General features: G+C 41.8%; 1 long non-coding RNA gene across 4 annotated transcripts; it reads left to right on the forward strand.

Moving 5' to 3' along the window:
- The first annotated feature begins 1,188 nt into the window (after positions 1 to 1,188).
- Positions 1,189 to 7,876, forward strand: LOC116241392 (uncharacterized). 4 transcript variants are annotated; one of them, XR_016462083.1, is made up of 4 exons: positions 1,189 to 2,024; positions 6,404 to 6,473; positions 6,777 to 6,877; positions 6,972 to 7,876. It is a non-coding gene; the product is annotated as an uncharacterized LOC116241392 (long non-coding RNA). The 4 variants fall into 4 exon arrangements; XR_016462080.1 differs by lacking the exon at positions 1,189 to 2,024 and adding an exon at positions 3,312 to 5,169 and having other exon boundaries at positions 6,400 to 6,473; XR_016462081.1 differs by lacking the exon at positions 1,189 to 2,024 and adding an exon at positions 3,312 to 5,169 and having other exon boundaries at positions 6,400 to 6,473; positions 6,784 to 6,877.
- The last annotated feature ends 14,854 nt before the right edge of the window (positions 7,877 to 22,730 follow it).

Raw genomic sequence — 22,730 nt, forward strand, 5'->3', positions numbered from 1 at the left:
ATAGTACAGCACTGATAGAAACTTCCCAACAGTCTGTGCTGATCTGAAATGCTCTGGCAACTCTTTGCAAAAGGCACTTCATGCTGAGTATTTTTATGTCATTGCTTGCTTGCTGGTATCACCTGTGCTGAGCTAGCTGGACAAACCCAGATTGGCAGCTCCTCAGATGTGTTACCAGCTAATTTCTCACTGATCATTAGAAACAGAAAGTTAATTCTGCTGGGAATTTAGCCAGCTTTCTAGCTGTGTATTCATCCTTGGCATAACTAATTCTGTCTTTAGACATGTTTTTGAAACACTCACACGTTTTACCAACAGATAAGTAGATAAGAGACCAAAATGCTGAATGGGAATGAAAAAAAAAAAAAAAGCCATGTCAAAACAACAACAACAACAAAAATAGAATAATTAAAAGTGTTCCAAAAGGTTAAAGATGTGGACTGAAAAAGTCTCAGCCAAAAATATTTCTGAGGAATTTTAAAATGTATTTCTGTATTTCTTCTACTTGCCAAGAAAGCACGATCTTACTTCTCCAGCAAAATTGGTGTGCCCTTATCTTACTAGAGAAAGGGCCTCTCACCATGGCACAAAGCTGCTAGAGTTTCCCAGGACACAGGAACAAGATTTTCTCCACTTTTCCACTCCTCCACTGTAGCACTTTGCAGTCAATGCTTTGGGGTTTTGGCAGAACTCACGGGTTGCCCTAGTGTAGGATACTGGCTTCTATATTGCCAAGATACCTCATGGTAATTTTGGTCGCCCAGATTTCAGCTCTGTTGGGGATGAAAAAAGAGGCTGAATTTCCCACCGTCAGTCCCACAGATTCCTTCTCTCCCATTGGAAACGTCTGGGACATTACTGAGAAAAACACTGCAGTCTTTTGTTCAGGGGTTGGCAAAGGCAATGCTCCCCGCATTCCTTGCAGGGGGCTTTTTCCATGACTTTTTCATTGCTGTACACAAGTGCATACGGATACTTGGACACTCCGATGTAGGTCGCTCCAAAAGTAATGCCTGCTGTTGATTTCGATGGAAACTGCAGCTCTGCTGCCATCTGCTGGCACGACAACAAAACGTAATGGAGTATTTGTAGGAAGGTTCAGCCTCTGCTGCCGTACCACCAACAGTCACCTCTGATATCATGGGCATTCATCATTATCTGTCATCACAACACCTGAATGTACGGCCACTGACACAGATTGCTGACAAGGCCTACGATTAACCTGCAGCAATGAGGAAACCCATGAAGTCTACGTGGAAATGATAAAAGCTGACCAGGATAACTGCCAGCCAAGTTTCATGTTACAGATCGGTGCATCATTTCTGTATTTGGCAGGGTTGAGCAGTCGGCAGTTGGAAAACAAAGCACTGGATTTTGCAGTGTTAGTGAAAGAGTGAGATGTGAACAAATGAACCACTTGTCACGTACTGCCTTCTTCTGTAGCGACATTAAACTCTGCAGAAATACATTTTTCCTGTGTTTGCCTGTATTTGTGAGGAACCGGGGCAGAAAGAGAGCAGCGTCGGGCAGAGGGGATGAAAGATGGAACCCTGCTTTCTCGGGCTCTCCTGCTTGCAGGAGGCCGCCACCGCAACCGCGAAGAACGTCTGCTTTATCCAAGACACCGTCCCAGAGCGTTATGTGGAGACTTCCCACACTGCGGCACGTCCTCCGGCATCACCGCGAAGTGCGGACGCCTCGACCGCCGAGGTTCGCCGCTTCGGAGCCGTTCCCGCCAGAAGCGCAGCGACGGCCCGCGAGGCGCGGCGCGGTTCCGGCCGCTTCCCTCACTCACGGCTCCCCGAGGCGACGGAGCGGCCGCGCGGCTCTCGGCCGGGCGGCTCTCGCGAGAGCGGCCGACGCGGCGGGGACGTCGCCGGGGCTCGCCTGGAAAAAGCCTCGGGGGCGGAGCGGAGGCGGCGGGGCGCGAGGATCGCCCGGGCCGCTTTAACGAGGAGAAGCCGCGAGCCGCTCGGACGCGGGACCGCGCGGCGAGGGCGGCCGTCGGCGCCGCCGGGCGAGCGGTGAGTGCGCGGCTCCCGTTGACGGCCCGGCGGCCGCAGCTCCGGAGGCGCCGAGTGGCCGCGGCCGCGCCCGGCGGAAGGCTGACGCCGCAGCTGCGGAGCCCCGGGTGCTGCTGGGCGCCGGCAGACCGGGCGGCTTGTGGAGATGGAAACTGCGGGTTGTGTCGGTGAAAGACACGGAGAGCCTCAGCAAATTCAAGTGCGAGGTCTTGCACCTCTCTACTTTGCGCTGGTGAGACCTTACCTGGAGTCCTGTGTCCAGATGTGGAGCCCTCAGTACAGGAGAGACGTAGACCCGTTGGATTGTATTGAGTGGAGGGCCATAAAAATTATCCAAGGGGTGAAGCACCTCTCCTATGAGGACAGGCTGAAAGAGCTGGGGCTGCTCAGCCTGGAGAAGAGAAGGCTCTGAGGTGATTGTGGCATTTCAGTATCTCAGTGGGAGCTACAGGAACAAAGGTGATAGACTCTTTATCAGGGTCTGTTGTGATAGGACCAGGGGAAATGGTTTCAAGCTTAAAAAGGATGGATTTACGTTAGATATAAGGAAAAAGTTTTTTACAGTGAAGGTGGTAAGGCAGTGGAACAGATTGCCCAGAGATGTGGTGGATGCTGTGTCCCTAGTGACTTTCAAGGCAGTGTGCTGGATCAGACCCTGGGGAACCTGATGTAGATGTAAATGTCCCTGTTCATTGCAGAGGAGTTGGACTAGATGACTTCTAAAGGTCTGTTCCAACCCTAAGGATTTTATGATAAAAGACCTATACACACTCTCTTGGCCTTGATTTCTGTCTCTTGCCACTTATTCTTCCTTTCCTCCTGTCACTAATACAAACATCTCATTTGCTTTTCTCTATTTTGTTTCCATGTAATCTTCTGGTGTCTTCAGATGCCTTTCTTGCACTCAGTTTGTTTCCTACACAAAGGAAACCCACCCGTGACCCCTCCCTCCCCCACTCCTCGAACTTCTTTCCAGGCATTCCATTCCTAAACTTATTGGTATTCTGAACTCTCCTCTGATTTCATCATGGCAACAATCCATCCTCCATCCTTGACATCTCTAGAATTTCTCTCACTAAAGCCTTTGATGACTGCAGCTGAATCTCAGATCCACATCAGTATGCTTATCTTTTTCAAATTATCAGACACCTGCCTCACATTTAACCAGGCTTTTCTTACTGAATTCCTGCCCTTCCTCAGGGACTGTATCCTCTCTGAGCTTCTCTCATTATTCTCCAACTTTTTTTTTCAGTTTTGTTTTGGGGGGGGTGGGGTGGGAGCAAGACAACACCTTTAACTTCCTATGGGTTTTGGATAAATTTTTTGTCTCTATCCACGCTGTCTGTGGATAATTTTGTCAGAAAACAAAGTCAGTTCCAAATTCTGAGACAGAGAAGCAGATTAAAACTTGGTTTTCTCTCTTTGGCGCTCTCTTCCAAACATTCAGCAATCCACTCTATTTAGCTGTGACTAGAGGAAAACTCATTTTCTCTAGGCCACCTGGCAGCTTTGTGTCCTGTTTGTTCAGTCCTTAGTCACTGAGGTTATGGCCTGTGACTAGAGTGCTGCAGCAGTGTGACAACCAGAATAACAAATGGCCACAGAGTTGAATTAGGTAGAAACGAGTCAGTTTTGAAACGAGTGTCACAGTACCTTGAAGAACACCTACATGAAGATTTACTGTCATTAAAAACTAAGTATTTGACTCGGTTCTTCAGCATTTGTGTGCGTGCTGCATGGCCTGAATTCAGTGCTGTACAAAAGTTTCTGTTTGGCATAAAAGAGGTCTGGATCCTGTACTTTGCTACCCTAGTATCTCTGGTTCTGCTGGTACATCTCTTGTGCCTGGAGCTGGCTCTCCATCTAACTGAGGCATCATCTTTAACACTGAAAAAAACAAGCTCAAGGAAAAAAGGTTTTGGTGATGTGACATGACAATAGACAGCACAAATACAGACCAGCAGTAACAGAAGATATACGTGCTAGGTGTTGAATATAATTTGGAAACCAAGCCACAGATGAGAGGTCTTACTTGATTTGGTTTATTTTTGTTAATCAGAAAGTCAGTAGATGTAAACTACAGATGCATCATAGGGATATTCAGTCAGGTGATGCAACATGTATCTAATTGTTTTTTCATAATTACAATGATTAATAGATATTAGCATGATAATGACTCTCTTCCTAGCTTAAAATATGTTATCACTAAATTTGAAAATGGCACACTAATAAATAGGGCTTCTAAAAGAGGCGTGTTGGTAAAACCTTGTTTTATCTACTTGTTTTTCACTGTAATATCAATATATTGAAACCATTTGCACAGGGCCAAGTAATTGTGAGGGAATAAAACAGCATATGAGGTTATAATTACTATGTTAGGTAAAACAGAGCATTATCAGTCTTCATTGTTGTTGTTTTTTTTTTTCCCTTCCAATTACTTGATAGTCCAGGAAACTTTTCACAGCTGAGCCATTGTGTTTTCTTCAGAAGTTAGAAAGAAGATTGGCAGATTGATGTCCGTATTCAGAGATAATATATAAAAACAGTCTTCTGTGTTGGTTGTTTGAAAGAAAGTTGTTTCTTCATTAGAAATACTAGAAATGTAATAATTTGATTTGGTAGTTAGTTTTTCATCTGAATATTAAGTTCTGAGTAGAAAAGAAAATAGCACTAAGTTTAATTGCATGCTTTGAACAAGTTTTAACAACCTATACACTTTCTTAAATATCCCTCAGTAGTGTATGCTATTATTGTCCTTAGAAGCACTGGATGTCCTTGTTTTAATGGTTCAAAGCATGTGAAAAATCTTTATCTCGAAGAATATAACAACTGGGATTTTTTATTTGTACATGATAACACACTAAATTCTATCGCCTTTAATTAACTTGATGCCATAATTCACTGCTGCAGATCTGAATCCAAAGATTGCTGGGGCAATGCTTTCAGGGCCAAAACTTCAGCTAGACTGTTGTGTCTTTTGAAGGAATTATGCAGATCCTTCCTATTTGAGGGTCTAGCTTTTGGCTGTCATCTTATGAAGTCACTGCTTTCCATGGACTTCCTGGCATTCGCCTTAATCAAGAGTTGGTGAGGGATAAAAGCCCCTGGCTGATCTCATATCTGCACTTCTTGCATAACCATTGTAGTAAGTATCATCTTTAATCTAACATTGTGAAATGGTTTAATTTATAATGATTAAAAAGGTGCAAAAACACGTCAACCTTCACATACCTTTGGAAGATCATAGAATCATATAATGGCTTAGATTGGAAAGGACCTTACAGGCCCCCCCAGCCCCAACCCCTGCCATGTGCAGGGCTGCCCCCCACCAGCTCACCTGCCCAGGGCCCCATCCAGCCTGGCCTCGAGCGCCTCCAGGGATGGGGCACCACAGCTTCTCTGGGCAGCTGTGCCAGCGCCTCACCAACCTCTGGGTACAGCATTTCCTCCTAACATCTAACTTAAATTGCCCCCTTTTTAATTTAAAATCATTTCCCCCTGTCCTATTACTAGCAGACTGTGTAAAAACTTGTAAGCTCCCTTCAAGTACTGGGAGGCTGCAATCAGGCCTGCCCAGAGCCTTCTCTTCTCCAAGCTACACAAGCCCAGCTCCCTCAGCCTTTCTTCACAGGAAATGTTCTCCAGCCCTCTCATCATCTCCAAGGCCACCTCTGGACCTGCTTCAGCAGCTCCACATCCTTACTGTACTGGGATGCAGTACTCCAGATGGGGCCTCACAAGGACAGAGTAGAGGGGAGCAATAGCTCAGGTTGGGTAAAACCCAGCATCCTGGCCGAGAAGCAAGGATGTGTAAGCAGTGTGCTTACATGTATTTCTGAAGCTGTAGTTTGATTTTTATGGTGTATATATGTATGGGAAGAATGGCCTGAACCTTTGATTGATCACCTGAGGCGAGCAATAAGTCAGCCCTGGGAGCACAGGTGAAGGCAATTCAGCTGTGCTGCTGGAAGGAGTGGAGCCTGGCTGCACCTCTCCTAGTCCCATTTAAGAGCTGACTACCAGTGGGGAAGGATCTTTTTCTGGAGATCCCTTCTTTGGGGTTTTACAGCAAGCCCAGGTAAGCATAAGCACTCTATCTGTTCTTTCTTTGGTGTATGTAATAATCTGCTTAGCCAAACTCTCTTGTGTTTCGTAATTATAATGTCTGTGTATTCATTGATTATACAGTATAACTAAGGTTTTCTAGCATGTGTTCACTGCAGTTGGGAATTATCTAGGGCAAACACGAAAACCTGGCAAACTGTAGTATTGTGGAATAAAGAGAAATCCTGCAGTAGAACAACTTGCAAGCAGAGGCATCTAAGCAGAGAACTAATTGCTTAATAGTATATTTTATCGTTTGTTTTCTTGAAAGCAAGAAGGCAAAGTGGAAGTGAAGAAGTAAGAATGGACATCATGAAAACATCAGTAAGAATTTCTGTTCTAAAAGTAAGCTAGAGAAGTAGTCTGTAAATACTTACAATTCCACATTTCTCTAATCATAAATTATTTTTGTTGAGTTCCTATATTCAAGTTTATTTAAATAAGAGGTTGGCATAATCTCTGTTTATGCTTGTGTGTGCATAGCAGTATATTTGGAGATGCTCAGGTAGTAGAAAATGGTCAGTAACTCTGTCACTCTGTTACAGCAAGAAAGAATTTAAAACATCCCTATGATATTATAGAAATAGCTAGTCAAAAATGGATTTTTTTGGTTCCCAGTCCTTGCCAATACATTTCTCTGGTCTTGAGTCAACAGGTGGGTTGTTCATTACAAGATGAAGAAAATCCAGCAGAACTGTGTGGAGCACTGAGGGCATAGCAAAATAATGGATTGTCAGTACCAGATGGATGTATGTATTTCTTAAAATTCCCATGTTTTTATGTAACAGTGTAGATGGCTCTACTTATCTTGTCCTTAGTGCACTTCAAATACTTTGATTCCAGCCTGTTCTGACTTCCTTGTCAGTACCAACTGGGGTACAAATCATCTCACTTGACATCAAACCTGTAACCGTTAGGTGTGAAGTTAAGCTGGCTGAAGATCAGATTTGGCTGCTATGGACGTTCTAAGTGCATCTACAGAGGAAGCTTAATCTTTCCCATCCCAGATGGCTGTCTTGAAAGGGTATGGATTGCTATCCTTAATCACTGCTTTCTCTTTGCTGAATATATAGGGAATGTAAATACTAACTTAAGATAGTATGTCTAATTTTTGGATGGCTGATTCTAGAGAGCAGAAATTCTATTTTAAGGAGGCACACAAATCCTTCCATGCGGTACTGTTCTTTCTGGGATGTGGTGTCTTATGTACTTTGAGGAAGATAACAATTTAACTGCTCTGTCCTGTACTCTTGGTGTATTTGTTTGGTGCTGGGGGAGTACTGGTCCATTAGGATCCTGGTATGAAAGGCACTCAGAGTCTGTAAGGTACCATTTGACCTGCTGTTTATTAGATCGAATGCTATAAGGACAGAATAATAAATAACTGATGTCCCTTTAGATGCTAAGAACCCCAAGTTATGCAGCACCGAAGAAGCATCTGATCCATGCTCAACACTATGCAGACCCCTTATTTGAAGGGGTACTCCCACTTGGATAATTTCCCAACATGCCAGCTTTTTGCTGTACTTGTAGACAAAGGCAGGATAACCCAAGTGGCATAATCACTGGTACTAAATGGGAGCTGGAGTTTTTGTGAAGGAAACTTAAAACTTGATTGCAGTACTGAATCAACAGGTGAGAATGATGCCTAGAGCAGAGATCCACAGCAGTTCTAGCTGTTCGGTTATGTTCACTTGTAGCCTTTAATGTCAGGAAAGGAGTTGAGCACTGAGCTGTGTATGCTCTGTGTTGCTGAGGGTTGCAGTGTGACTTATTGAGTCAAACTGCCATCTCTTCCTGGAAGGCAGGTTCCATTTAAGACACTTTTGTGGCTCACACTCCAGATTATGCAGATGCACGTTTCAAGGTTGTGAATGACTGGCTCTGGGTCTTCTGAAATGCTCCTTTCCTACCTATCTACTTCAACAGGTAAATAGTTTTGTGTCAAGTTAAAGATCAGAGGGCATTATTCTACCTGATCGTATTTGTGGCTTGGAGACCATCATTATGGCAGATTTCCTGCTCTGAAGAGTACTGCTATGGCATTTAGCTAAGAAACAGAAAATCTGTTGAAAAGATAGACCTCTTCTGTTACTGAGGCTTACTGTCTAGAAGTGCTTTTTTTGGGAGAGCAATTTGAAGGAAATTGTCCTGGGAGCTTGAGACATGTCTAACTGTAGACAGAGCTGTTCAGATCTGTTTCCAGCCACCACAGAGCCAACAAGAAAGCTGCCCCAACTCCTCTGTAGAGGTCTTATGTGACTGATGATGGGGCAAGGCCAGGGCCTCCTTCTGTTACCTATCCCCCTGTCAAGGAAGAAGCATTGCTGCACTTGTGTTTTCCAGAAGAGGTGACAAGCCTTGGCAGTGTGATGTCTGGGATGCTAGCAAGGGAGTCAAGCTGGCCCTAAGAAAAAGTGAAAAAGCATCTGGATGTAAATATTGCCTTCATAACCTGGGATTCCCCTATTGCATCTGTTTGCAGAGGGACTGGGCTTTTTCTTGGTGATGGACTGACAGATTAATGAAGAAGATTCAGTATGGATCAGATAGATAGAATTGGAGCTGGAGGTCTCAGCAGCAGTATGAGATGCCTAAACAGTGTCATCCTATGAACTCAGAAGGCTCAGGGTGCATTACAGTCATACATGAATTCATGGAGTTCAGTAAAAGACTCATGGTAGGAGTTGCATGGTCAAGGCATTTGTCTTTTGATCTGAAATATGCTGCATTTAACACACTACTCAAACTGATGGTGTGGGGCCAGAGCAATGGAAATCTGTGTCCTAATATGCAATTAAGTCATATTATGGGCCTTGCAGACAAGTTTAATGTCAAATTATTATTATTTGGAAGAGAATATCAGTGTACAGCATGGCAAACACAGATGAATGAAAGGATTTTCATTTGTAATTGGCTTAAGCTAATTTCTTTTCTATTAGCATCTCCTCTACCAAGATTTAATAGCAATCAGAGGGCTGAGGAGGCTTCCCATGCTCTTCAGCTGCAGTAGCATGTGCAGTGTCAATTTACTGGATCAGTAGGTGAAGTCTGTGCCCTTTATCTCAAATCCCTGGGCACTGCCTGCCTTTTAACTACATTTCTGTCTTTTCATCTGATGTTCCTCCCCTTGTTTACAGATTCTTGATTTTTACCTTGGTAATCCAGTTTGGCTTGAAACTTTATTCTGGACGATGAGCTTTAATCTCTTACTAAGTTAACAAGAAAGCAGGCATGGTTTTAGGTTTGCTCAAAGAAAGCTTAGCAGTGATTATGTGGGGACGTTTTAGAAGTCAAAGGTCTAGTTTCATTTGATTCTGTTTTCTGTATTGTTTGCCATCTCTATCTTAATGTTTGGTGGCATAGCTAACTTCATCTCCCCAGCGTCACCGATTCATTCCTAAGTTTGTTGCTTGGATGAATCTCAGCTGTATTCACTCCTCTCTGTGCCTTATTCTCAGATTTGGTCGTTTCCTCTTTTTTTTTTTTTTCCCCAGGCATTTATTGAAGTGCAACCTTTTCCATGTAGTCCTCTTTTTCCTTTGGTGTCCAGACAGTACTACCTCCTCTTCATCCTGAGCTGATGAGATTTATTGCCACCCTGCTTCAATCTGATCAGGCAGTCAAGAATTTCTTGCTGTTGATGGAATTGTTAAAACTTTCCCAACTGTGCTTTTTAAGAGTTTCCAGTCTCTTGAGTTTACTGTGGCAAGATCAAGGTTCTCAGAATTCTTGTATGCCTATTCATTATGAGTAAAAACAATGTTTTTCATCTGTCAACTGAAGACATGCTCAGAGTGCTAAGTAAACATGCTACAACAAACAGCCAGAAGGCTAAGCCTTTAAAATCCCCTTCATTTGCTGTGATTTGTGACTGTTGTCTTTCATTTTTTGAGTTTTGTAGGAGTTGTATCTAACCCGCTTACCCTGTGGCATTCATTCAGATGTTGTACAGGTCAGAGCTGAAGTCTGCATTTGTGCGTTTGAGATTTGCTGTAGTTGGAGTCTAGCTTTAATATATTGATTCACTGGATGAAGGACTGATTCAGCCTTGATGTGACTGTTAAACTGCAGTAGATAGAGACCTTGACCGCAGCTTGCCCAGCCTTGAACTTGGCCGTCATGATCACTTGGGCACTCCTCCTGGAAAGCTGCTGAGTATAAACTTAGCCTGAGAAGATGAATCTGTTAAATTATGTAACTTCTAACAGATGGACTTGCTTGAACACAGAAGTCTCTGTTATTCTATGGAAAATGCCTTTAGAATTGAGGAAGAATGTATGAAAAGGAAAAATATGCAAAATTTGCATTTTCTTTGGCTATGGGATACTCAGTGCAACTTAACAGTTACGGTTGGCATGTAAGTAATGTGAGATGAGATGAAGCTTCTTTTTGAATCTGAAGTTTTCAAAACTTCAGAGATGACGTAGATGCTATTGCAAAATAGCATAGTGGTTACAAGTGACGTGCTTTTGTACCCATATAACAAGCAGAAAAGATTGTGTATTATTTAGAATAATTTAGAATAATTCAAATAGAATTAGAAAAAATCCTTTATGTAAGCAAGAATGAATTTGGTATTCCAAGCACTATCGTTCATGGAAACTTGTCAGTGCTCATGTATCATAGATATCTACTGGGATACTTACAAATACATGCACTTAGGTACAAGACCTAATATTTGCAAACTAATGAAGATCATTTAGTTCAGACACTGAAACTAGCAAAAAAGAATAACCTGAATAAAATAAAATAACCCCACAATTATCAACTGCTAGGATTCTGATAGGCTTTTGTAACAAGTCTTTGTCTCGGATACTAAAAATACCTTTGGAAAAGACAGATGGGGAGCTTTCTGACTGGTTTTGTGAGAACAGTCAAAATGTGCTCTGAAAAGGAATTTCCTCCTGTATGACCTGATGCACTGATGTGTGTCCAAGCTGCAGCTCATTTCACAAGTGTTGCTGGGCTTGTTAATGGTGCGTTGAGAGAGCTTTTCCTTATCTGAAACCGCTCATTAATGACACAAAGGCTCTAAATAACCTTAATTGGTTTCAAATACCTATATGCTGAACAAACTCAATTACATAAATTTGATTTCTCTTCATTCTTTGGAGATAATTTGATAGGAAAATCTTCATCTTAGCTAAAATGATCCCATTTACTCCTGCTAGTATAGATAGGTATTGCTGTCCACATTTCTTAAATAATCACAGATTTTTGTAAATTGCTTAGTTAGTCGGGATAAGACAGCTGTTACGTTCCCCAGACTGGCTCATATTGCATTGTATACATTACTGTTTTTGAAACATTGCCTATACCTCTGCTGACAGCACTTTCATATCTTCAAGATTAACCTTCTATTGAGTACAGTGATACCATGGTTTTCATATTGCTTTACCCCAGCCTATGCACATCTGATTGCTGTTGTCGGTTCTTCCTTGTATAGGTTTGATTTCAGACATCTTGACAGTATTGACCTGTATTAAATTGTATAAAACCTTTTGCTTGGAGAGTAATAAATGACTTTACCCCGGAAAGAACAGAAATATTCCTTCCCTCCTTCCTTCCTCCCTCACTTACTGCTTTGGCTTATTGTTGGAAATGCAAAACTCCTAGAGATCTTATTTCAAGTGTTTCAAATATTCTCTACAATACTTGTCATTAATTTCTGTTACTGCTTTTTTGCCCACATTCTATTTATTATATGGAGCTGGCCTCAGTATGAACCTTGAGAGGTTACCATCCAGGAGCATTAAAGAGATTTAGATCCCTTAATGTTCAATGCATTAAAAACTATTTTATGATATGGCAATTAAAAATGACATGCTGTAGAAAGTAAGAGGATCCCACAGAGTATGTTACAGGTATGGCTCAGCAGAAAATGAGCAGTATGTCCAACTTCTCCCCTTGGCCTCTTCTTATCTCATAAAAACTTTCAAAACATAAAGGAAACAGTACAGATCTCTACTGGGTTGAAGGATGATGTTTTGTTGCAGGATGGAAAGTTGCAAGTTATTAGAAAGAAATGACCATTGAAAGTGGTCAATTTATGGTGCAGGAAATCTAATTTCTGGAGCTGTGTGTGCATGTATGTTCTCACTTCATCACTGTTTCCAGATGATGGGGCTACAAACTCAGGCAGTAACCATCGTCAGTCATCATTAGTCTCAAAGTTCAGATCTTCTTTCTGACTTTCTAGAGATCATTTGAGATGTTTGTAGCAATGGTCATGGCATTCTCTGTTTGGCTGCAGCTCTGACTAAATGGAATAGAATGATGAAGGAGAACATAGAAGCTGATATTCCCTGGGCAAACCTGCATGCCAAATGTACCTTTCGCAGAAAAAGATGTAATGTTTTAGAGCTCAGGAGAGCCGTAGCCACACGCTGCAGGCATATTTGATGAGCTTGCATTCCCCTTCTGTTGAATCAAAAATCTGGGCTAAGCAGGAACTTTGTAGGGAAAAGAAGATAGAACGTGTTCCTTTCCAGGCTCGCTTGGGAAATGTCAGGTCTTTCTAAAGGCACCATTCAGCCACCGGCCTTTTTTGCCAAAAAGATAACAAGACAGCCAGCACTGCAGAACTGAGTATTCTCCATGTATTTACTCATAGCCTGAAATAGACTATGGCAGTTGTCTTTAAGATCATCAGTATACAGTTAAGAAGTGAGCAGCTGACAAAGGTAAGGGCATACCAATGAGTCTTTCCATTATGAAAGATTTTCATGTAGACCTTAACTCTAAGTATTAAAGATTGATCACAGTCACAAATCCCATCTTTCATCCCAAACCTATTAAGCTATTGCAAATTGACCTTATCTGAGCCCTGTTCTTTTTCCTTTTTTTAACTTAACTGCTTATTATGTATTCATTTTATGTATCTCTTATTTTTGCCTTGCCTCGAGCTGGAAGTCACTTTAAGAAAGCCATCTAAAAAAACTCTCTATATCTCTATTTAGTATGTAAGTAAATCTTGGTGTGAATTGTAGTGTATGCGTATCTTTGGTTCATCTCCTGTACTACATAATGTGGCAGTATGGCTTTACTCTTTCCAAAACAGTATGCCTTCTCAGAAAGCACTTCACTGACAGCTGAAGCTGTTCCTGTGGTTTTGAAATGTCAGGGGGATAAGAAATGCCATGTGGCAGCAGCAGCTGTGCTGGCTGCATCTCCTCTGTTGTCTGGGGGAACATCTGATAAGGTGCCCATCTTGCACCTTATCTGTGGCTGCAGTGGAATGTGTAGCAAGGCAGAAGCGAAAGACTTGAGCTTTGCAGCTGTGAAGAAAACCTACAAAATAAGACAGTTACTCACAGCTTGAGGTAAAAGTGACAGATGTGAATAATGAAGAAGTCCGTGTAATATCTAACCTTCTTCCTCATCTTCCTCAAAGCAGAGATTCACTGTCAGACAGGCTGCTTCAGACATTGATCTCGTATTATCACACATCTGGAGCAATGACAGCCTTTGCTTACTGCTTACAGGGAGACCTCTAGGGTAAATGCACACACAAGTGTACAAGGAGAGTTAGCAGTTGTCACTCTTCCCAAATGCACTGTGATATGGGATGTGTTCAAGGTAACAGACTTGCTGGAGGGGCAGATTTCCTTGCAGCCTTATAGGAAACCTGAGAGCTCAGTGCAGAACTCTATGATAAAACACCCGTAGTAAAATCTATTTGAGAGGTGAATCCTCCTGGTTTCCATGAAGTTTGGGACTCCCTAATAATGAAATTAAAATTCGCACGATTGGAAATCATGTTTGGTTCTTTTGATCCCACTGGACTTTAGTTTTAATATTTACCTTCCTGCCTATTGGGGTACTTGAGTAATTTTAATCTGCCACAATATTATGCAGCTCCTCTCTTTAACAGAGTGGTGTGGGTTGTTACCAACTTGGCTGAGGGAGCTGGCATTGTTCAATCTGCTGAAGAGGAAGCTCAGGGGAGATGTTATAGCTCTCTCTACCTACCTGAAGGGAAGTTGTAGCCAGCTGGTCTCGGCCTCTTCTCCCACGTAACTAGTGACACGACTAGAGGAAATGGCCTCGAGTTGCACCAGGGGAGCTTCAGGTTGGACATTAGGAAATAGTACTTCTCTGAAAGAGTGGGCAGGCACTGGAATGGGCTGCCCAGGGAGGTGGTGGAGTCACCGACCCAGGAGGCATTCAAGGAACGTTCAGATGTTGTGTTGAGGGACGTGGTTTAGTGAGAAATATTGGTGATGATCTTGCAGGTCTTTTCCGACCTCGGTGATTCTATGATAGCAGGAGAAATAGTTATTGCATATCCTTTTTTTTTTTTTCCTATTCTTCGTCACTTTGTATTTGGGCTGCTGCTTGGGATCTGCTCAGGATCACAGATTATCTTAGATACTTTTGATCTATAATGATGAAAATAAGAATGCAGATGGGGTGTATTTTAATATTAGCTTTTGGGTGAATACCAAAGATGTAGAAAGGGATTAGAAATATTTTGATGGAGAGAGATAAAAAAAAATCTAGTGGAGATTGTAGTGATTGAATTGTCTTTCCTTCTTCATGTATTGAATTTGTTAATAGAGAAAGTGCTCTTTAAGATCAAACAAAGGTGACAAATTTTAATTAAATCATGTCTTTATGGATTTTTTTTCCTGTTCATATACAGTCATCTAAAAATGTTGTAAAGAAGACTGCAACATTTCAGAGGAAGAGTGAGATTCAATTTCCAGTTGATTGCTTTCCTGAACATAGGTGTCCTCATGTCGGTGTGCACATGGAGCTAGGAACTTGGCTCAGTTCCCCACATGCAGGCACTGATGAAAGTTGAGGTGCTCTGGGGTGCTCCTTGTTTCCTGCTGCTGGCACAGACGAGTCTGGGTGTCTCTGAAGCTGCCTGTCACGTTCAGCAGTCCTGTATGTGCTGAACTGCAGCACAGTTCTGTGTACTTTTAAGGCCATGCTGTTGGATAAGGTGATGAGAGCACTTGACCAGTATAGGGCAGTGCAGGAACACGGGATTCAGTATTGTCTTGAGACTTTGGAGAGGAGAAATAAGATTCAGCTACAAACAGGTTCCGAACTGGGAAAGGGTCTTCCATCCCAGACAGATCCTGCTGATGAACTGCTCAGCATAGAGTTGCCTCCTGCTCCTCAGTGAGGAAACATCAACAAGAGCAAAGCTGAAAGCCTCGTGATCAGGGACTTTGCCTGAAAGAGAGTTAAATGTGGCTCTAATTCTTAGTCTGAAAACCATATCAACAATTTATTCAATTACTGTTTATAGTAGAAGTTTATAGTAGAAGTAGCTACACAAGCTTACAACCTATACAGGCTCCAAGAATGCCTTCTATTTATGTGCAGTTTTTGTTTGTTTTCCCCTTGATCTCCAGATGGGTTCTTCATTTGTTCACATGAGAAAAAAATGAACAGAAGTAGAGAGGTGTGAATTGAGTGTGTGTGTATACTTTTACATCTGTTCCTTGTGCTTCGCATGCTCTATAGGAACGTAGGTGACCTGGATGCAAACTCCATAAGGCTGTGGGGGAAACTTAAATATATCCCTACTCCCTGGGTGGCAATTAAGTATTTGTTATCTTACAGAAGGAGGCTGTGTATGAACTGAGATGCCTGTCAATTTCTAATGACATTTCTGTAAGTCTTGTGGTGAAAATGGTGAAGACAGATGAAAGGCAAGTAGGTTGGTTTATTAAATGATCATTCTTCACATTGAATAGCAATTTCATGCACTCTGAATCCAAGTATTAGAGCCTCTTGTTGTTTTGTAACTTGATCACAGCACAGTAACTCCTAAGCTAATTTCTTAAAGGCTCATCTGTAGTCTCAGCTGATTATCTTCCAGCAGTGAAATGTTTGGGATGGAAAACAGCAGCAAATGTAGATCACTGATTTATTTTATTGCAGCCATTATGTCAACCCTTGGAGGACTTACAAGCAAATTCTGTTTTCCATGTATTCAAGCTAGAGTAAACCTTTGCTCCAACAGTACTAAATGTAACTATCTGAAATGTTTTGTAGTGTATCAGTAGTTAAGAGTGAGCACCCTATTCAGAGTCACTGAAGTCAAAGACTTGCAGGTAGCTGTCAGAGCTGAAGACAAGTGGCTCTGTGGGCATGTTGCATAGCCACGGTCCTGCATGCATCCCTACTGGTGGACGGGCTGTCGAAGTGCCCTGTGGTTCCCTTTCAGCCTCTGCACTTTTCTTCTCAGGGAATCAGAGTAAGAGATCAAAGGCAGAGAGAAGGTGCACAGTGTTTTGCCCACCTGTATTTTCTGGAGAAGTGCCTTCAGATGTCTTGGCACAAGTTTTTCCCTAATGATTTCGTAGGGCTTTGCACGTGGCTGCAGACTAGCACTGTTTGAACACACAACATAAAGGTAATGTAGGTGCCCTGCTCACAAAGAATCAAAATTGTTTCTGACAGATTCTTGGAGATACCAGGCAAAGCATTCACAGTTGGACCAGTAATCATAGCAAGAAAAATTGTGCTCCCCCAACTGTTGAAGGGGCTCTATGGCTACACAGCACTCCTTCTCAGGAAGCAGCCTAGTTCCAAGAGATAATCTCTTGTTGTGGTCTTATGATTTTTGGTCAGTATTCCACATCATAACATCACACTGTACTGGGAGTTAAAGGGTTAGTACTGCAGCTCAGTGGCTTGTCAGCATTTCTGGTTTCCTGGTCTCAGAAGAAAAGAGTGAGCTACAACTCCCAAAAGACTTCATTGTTCCATTTCCATTCGAACAAAAAGATAAAACTGGCGGAGTCTCAAGACTGCCTCTCTTTGCTCTCTGTGCTCCTGGCTGTCTCTCCTATAGCATTAGAGTAAGGAATGCAGTTTTGTAAACTCTCTCCTGTTTTATTTGAGTTATTAACTCCAGATCCCATCGTATTCTATTATCTCACATTCCGCCACTGTATTTTTTAAATGAAGTTTTTCCCTTAGTTCACTGCTGCTGGTTTTCTTGCCTCTTCCCCCACCCTTTTGTCTTCCCAGTCCGTAGATCCCTTAGCTCCCTGTCACCAAACCTGGCCAAGCTACGACAACATCCTTCAGTGACTGGCCCTTACATGAGCCCAGGCTAACAGAAGGGGACTTATTTTCTGGAGAACATTTTTGTCCTTTTGTTTTTCTTCTAAAACTGTGCAAGCTTTGGGTAGCAGTGTCATGGTAGGGAAAGGAGAACGTGTGGACTTAGCAACAGGTAGGACATACTGCCACCTGCAGAGCCTGAGTTGACTTCAGACAGAGCACAGAGGGCACCTGAAGAATGGGGGATAGGGCATAATGGATATACCTCATCTTACTAGAGGATCATTAGATGAGGTAACTGGAGGTAAAAGGTAAAGGAGTTTACACTAGACAGCAGGGATTTATCTGAGCATCAGCTTAGTAAGGGCTGTGCAGAATATCTCATCGTGCCAACCTAGCTTCTCCCCATCTCACTTTTGAGCACTGCACAGACTTTTTGACGTGCTGTACTTTCTGACGTGGTGGGACTCAGTAGTCAGGAACCAGAGGAGATAGACCATACCCTCTCAGCCCACCTGGAGGGTTTGGTTTGGAAATGTCTTGGGCTGATGCAAGCGAACAAATCAGGAAATAATTTTTGCTGCTGTATTTTCAGTTAGTGAGCAGGTGTAGCTTGTGAGCTCTCAGGGCCAAATCAGAGAGTATTCAGGAAAAGCAGCATTACCTTTAGACTGAGGGTGGAACCACTGATGTGATGAAGTTCTGAAGTGTGGTCTAAACTACTTAAAGTAAACTCCAGATTGAATGAATATAGCTTCACATGAAAAATGAAGCTGTGTAAATGCTTACAACACGACAGTCTTGAAAAATACAGGTCTCTAGGTGTTAGATTCTTATATCCTATTGGGGAAAGAAGTTGTGTGATTCCTAATGATTTCATCTGGGAGCACCCAAAGGTACAAGAAGAGTAATTTCAGAGAATTTCAATTGGAATCACAGATTCTGGAAGGGCACCTTTGGAGATGTTCTAGTCCACTGCTTGCTCAGGCAGGGTGTTGCTCGCAGACGTGTCCAATTGGGCTTGAGCATCTCCAGAAATTCCATCACCTCTCTGGGCAATCTGTTCCAGTGTTTGACTTCTCCTGGAGTAAAACGGTTGTTTTTTTGTTTTGTTTTTCCTATTTATATAGACTTTCACAGGTGTTCACTTTGTGTTCATCACTTGTTATCCTGTCACTGGGCAGAATCTGGCTTCCTCTTCTTCATTCCTTCCTATCAAGAATTTATATCATCAACAAGATCCCCCTAAGCCTCTTCTTTTCCAGGCTGAACAGTCTCAGTTCTTTCAGCTTCTCTTCATGTCACATTATCCTCTTCCTTTGTTATTTTTGTGCCCCTTCACTGCACCTGCTGCAGTAGCTTCCTGTCTCATACCAGTAAGCCCAGAGCTCCAGATGTATCGCACCAGGACTGAGTACAGGAGAGGGAATTCCTCTGCTGACCTGCTGTCAATGCCTTGCCTAACGCGACTCTGGAGGTCGCTGACCTCCTCTGCTGTGAAGGCACAGTATTGGCTTGTGGTCAGCTTTTTGTCCTGCAGAACCCAGATTCCTTTCTGTAGTGCTTCTCCTCATCCTGTCATGATGTACTGGGGAGTCATTCCTTGACAGACACAGGACTTTGCATTTCTTCTTGTTGAATATCACATGATTCTTTTCAGCCTAATACTGCAGCCAATCCAGCTCCCTTTGAATGGCAGCACACTCAACTAGTGCCTCAGCAGCAATGTTGTACCATCTGCAAACTTGATGAGAGTGCACTTTGTCCAGACGTTCAGGTCATTAATGAAGATAGACAATGTTGGCCCTGATGTTGTCCCCTGGCATACTTGTGGTGGTTTCAAGATTTCTGCTATTGGTATTCCACATCATAGCATCAGGTAATGCACGGGGAGTTAAAGAGTTAAGGCTTCAGTTCCATGGATTGTTGATAGTTCCAGGTACATTTCACAGAAGAGAAAGAATGAACTGTATCTCCCAGAATACTTCACTGTTCCATTTCCATTTTCTGTTTAAAGGGAAAGAGAAAACTGGGAGTCATGAGACTTCTTTTTCTGCTTGGCTCTGCAGTGTATGCTCCCTAGCTGTCTCACCTTCAACATTAGAGTAAGGCCTTTGGTTTTGGACAATCTCTTGTTTAGTTTATTAGCTACAATTCCAATTGTATTGTGTTCTATTGCATTCTCTCACACTGTGCTCTAATATTTAGTGAATTAATTTTCTCCTTTAGCTCGTTGCTGCTGTTTTGTTTTTAGACCCATCTCAGGGTCCCTCTGTGCCATTTAGTCAAGGAACCAGGTCAAATCAGGCCAGAACTGTGACAGTGCTGTATCTGAATAACTGGGTAAAAGGCACGAGGTGCACTGAGTAGGACTTCTGCTCCACCATACGTTTTTGTTGAGTTTGTAATATAGAGCTGGTTGTATGGAAGTGGAGCTTAATTGTAACTTTCCTAAAATCAGAATGCTGTAATGTTGTAATTCCAAAGATGTTCACTATATGTTTCCCATTTACAAGTATTTATAGCTGACCTACTGTTACTGAATCCTTGCTAATTTTGTATTTACTTTTATTCTTTGAGAGACTTAACTGTGTGGTGAGAAGATGAAAAATTCATTGTACTCTGCAGAGAAGAAAGACAATTTTCTTTGTATGAATGGCAGAACAGCCCCATGGCAAGACTTGTAGGGTGAGTTAATACCTTTTTCTGGAGTAACTGAAAAAAATAGAGAAGACATGAAAGCTGCTTGCAGTTCTGAAATGGGGGATGTATGGAGAATAATTAGTATTGACCTCCAAAGGTAAATCCAGACTGAGAACAGTTGTAATGACTGCAACTGCACAATGTTGCTCAGTTAAGGAAAAATTAAATGTAACGCAGTGGAGAAGAGGAGAAAGAAATGAAGAGTTTAGTGTTCAGATCACATACACGGAGCCAAAAATTTCCATATATCACGTGTGAGATGCCTCTGCTAAGTGAAAAAGCATCATTGATTTTTACCCCTACAGACTGTAGCACCATGAATTTCTACCAAACGCTGTGAGTATGCTTGCTTCATCTCATTTTTTCCACTCTCTGTGAAGACTAGTGGGGTAAGAATCCTCCACAAGGGAAACACTGGGGCAGAAGTACTAAGAGAATCTGCTGGGAAAAGGTGAAAAGGAGTTGGGGGGTGTTGTCTGTAAGAGTGGATGTGATGATGCCCCAAATTGCAGGTGTATTTTGGATGTTGGCAGCAGTGTTTTCTTTGCGTAACTCTGCTTCATGGTATGAGTGGTGAGAGGCAGTCAGAAAGCTCACCTGGCTGTCTGCTCAACAGGGATCACACTGAACCTCTATTTCAGTAGCGAAAGAATGGTGAATATATGATGCCTGACTGTCTGCTAGCAGACACTCACATAAGTGTTTCCATGTGTTAAAGTGGGATTGTTCATGTACATGAATACATCTTTGAAGGATTCACTCTTTAGCAACGTCATCTTTTTCACTTTAGAAGATTTTAATGTGACTGTTGTACTTTCTTGAAAAGACAAATAGTTATTTTACTGTAGTATTCTTTTCTTCTACATGTTTTTAGTTAAGTTTTACATAAACTGCTTTACATATGTGATTTTTTGAGACCTTTTATGCTTCTCTTACTGTATGATTGTCAATTTCTATAATGACTTTTTAATTTGTAATACATTCTGCTGTCTTTCATGGTTTTTGTCTTTTCCTTTTGCAGAAATTGCTGACCTTCACACAATCACCTTTCATCCATACTCTGTTCTCATCAAAGTTAGTATAACCACAAGCTTTAGGCTTCTTTTTCGCTTTACTCTTTCTCATCTATCATATATGAGCTGCATTTAAGCTACAGCCAACAGTACCTCCTTGCAGGTCCACGCACTGGAGATAACGGAGGTCCTTGCTGTGAAGAAAGGGGAATAGAGATGCAAGGGAATGATGGAGCTGAAAAGAAGTACAGTAAGAGACTTTGGCAAACTTTTTTCACAGGACAATGATTGATCAGTTTGCTCTCTTCTATTTATGAATCATCTGGAAGTGGGCTTTGCCACAGTGTATGCTCAATGTGTGAGTTGCTTTTGAGTTAATTACTATGACTATCAGCCTTTCTATTAATTTGTAAAGTGTAATAATCCAAATCACCTGTGTGATGTCTTTTCCTTGGTTCAGAGATTCATTAATCCCACAAATGGCTTTCAATATAAATGTGAGTACGTTGATATAACTTTCTGTTCACAAATCTATGTTCAGAGAATAGAAGTAGTCCTATCTTAATTTTTTTCGGCTTACAAACTGCCATAGAGTGAGCTTTCAAATTTACATGAAAAGAACATGAACAATGTGTTGAAGAATTTACAGACATACAGATATCATTGTGCAATATTTGCCCACGTTTAAAGTGTTTGTATAAGTATCAAACATGAGGAAGAATCAGAAACTCATTAACAGAATTTCATGTACGTTTAATGCAAACACTATCTACTAAAGTCTCCAATTAGGAAAGCATAACATGGTTAATGTATGTGACTCAGCTGAATCCCAGTGTTAAACGTGCTGTGATTAAGTAATGGATGGCTTTTGGGAAATGAATTGATGGTCTCAGGCTTGTTCCTGCTGGACAGTTATCACTGTCATACAAATGAAATTGTTATCCTATTGCTTTACGAGCTAAGGAGAAGGATAATGAACAGGATAGATAAAGCAGCAGAACTATTCCTTGTCCTTAAAACATTTAAGTGGCATTTAATCATCTGGATGATGTGGTAGTAACTTATATTGCCACTGGTCTCTCTGAAATCTTTGTGGCAAAAAATATAACTTCCAAGGTCTCTAAATCTTTCTTATCAGTGACATCTCAGATGTAAATGTTCACGCAGGTTCCTACATCAGGTTGCTTTTTACTGTCAGAATTTTACACAGAATGTTTTCTAAAAGCTTTACTACTTACTGGGAAATGAGTCCTCACGTGGAAGGAACCCAACCCTTGAAAACCAAAATGTTGGTTATAATAAAGCAAAATAACAATATGCAGTAATGCAACATTAATTAAATAACTTTTCTCGGGGAAAAAGTTCATAAGGTACTTTTCATCAGCTCACAAATGTTCAAGAGGAGTCCATTCTGTTAAAAAGAGCTCAGATACTTCCAGTACTTAAAGCTGAAGATACATATTATGAAGTATGAAATGTCAGGAGATGCCTTAAGGTACCGTCTACTCCATCAGTGCCTAGAAAGACAGGATCAACCACAGATGTATATCATTCTTTACCACTGTCTAACTTGTTATTGAAACTCTCAGATGACGTAGATCCTGTTTGTTGAACCAACAGTACATCTCATTGTTTAATTAGCTCTGTTTATTCTTCCTCATGTCTGCTAGGATTCTTCTGTACTTCAGTTTAAGCCATGTTTTGTCTTACTGTCAATGGATTTATGTAATCCATACGTAATATGTATGTATGATGCCATGGGCTTCTCCTGCCCTATTCCCTACAAGGCTTTCTCCTCTCTATCGTGTAAGCCAGTTGTGAAGATTCTCTTTAAATCCTAATGATTAATATT

This window comes from Phasianus colchicus, chromosome Z (genome assembly GCF_987193195.1).
Source record: "Phasianus colchicus chromosome Z, bPhaCol1.hap1.1, whole genome shotgun sequence".
NCBI lineage: Eukaryota > Metazoa > Chordata > Aves > Galliformes > Phasianidae > Phasianus > Phasianus colchicus.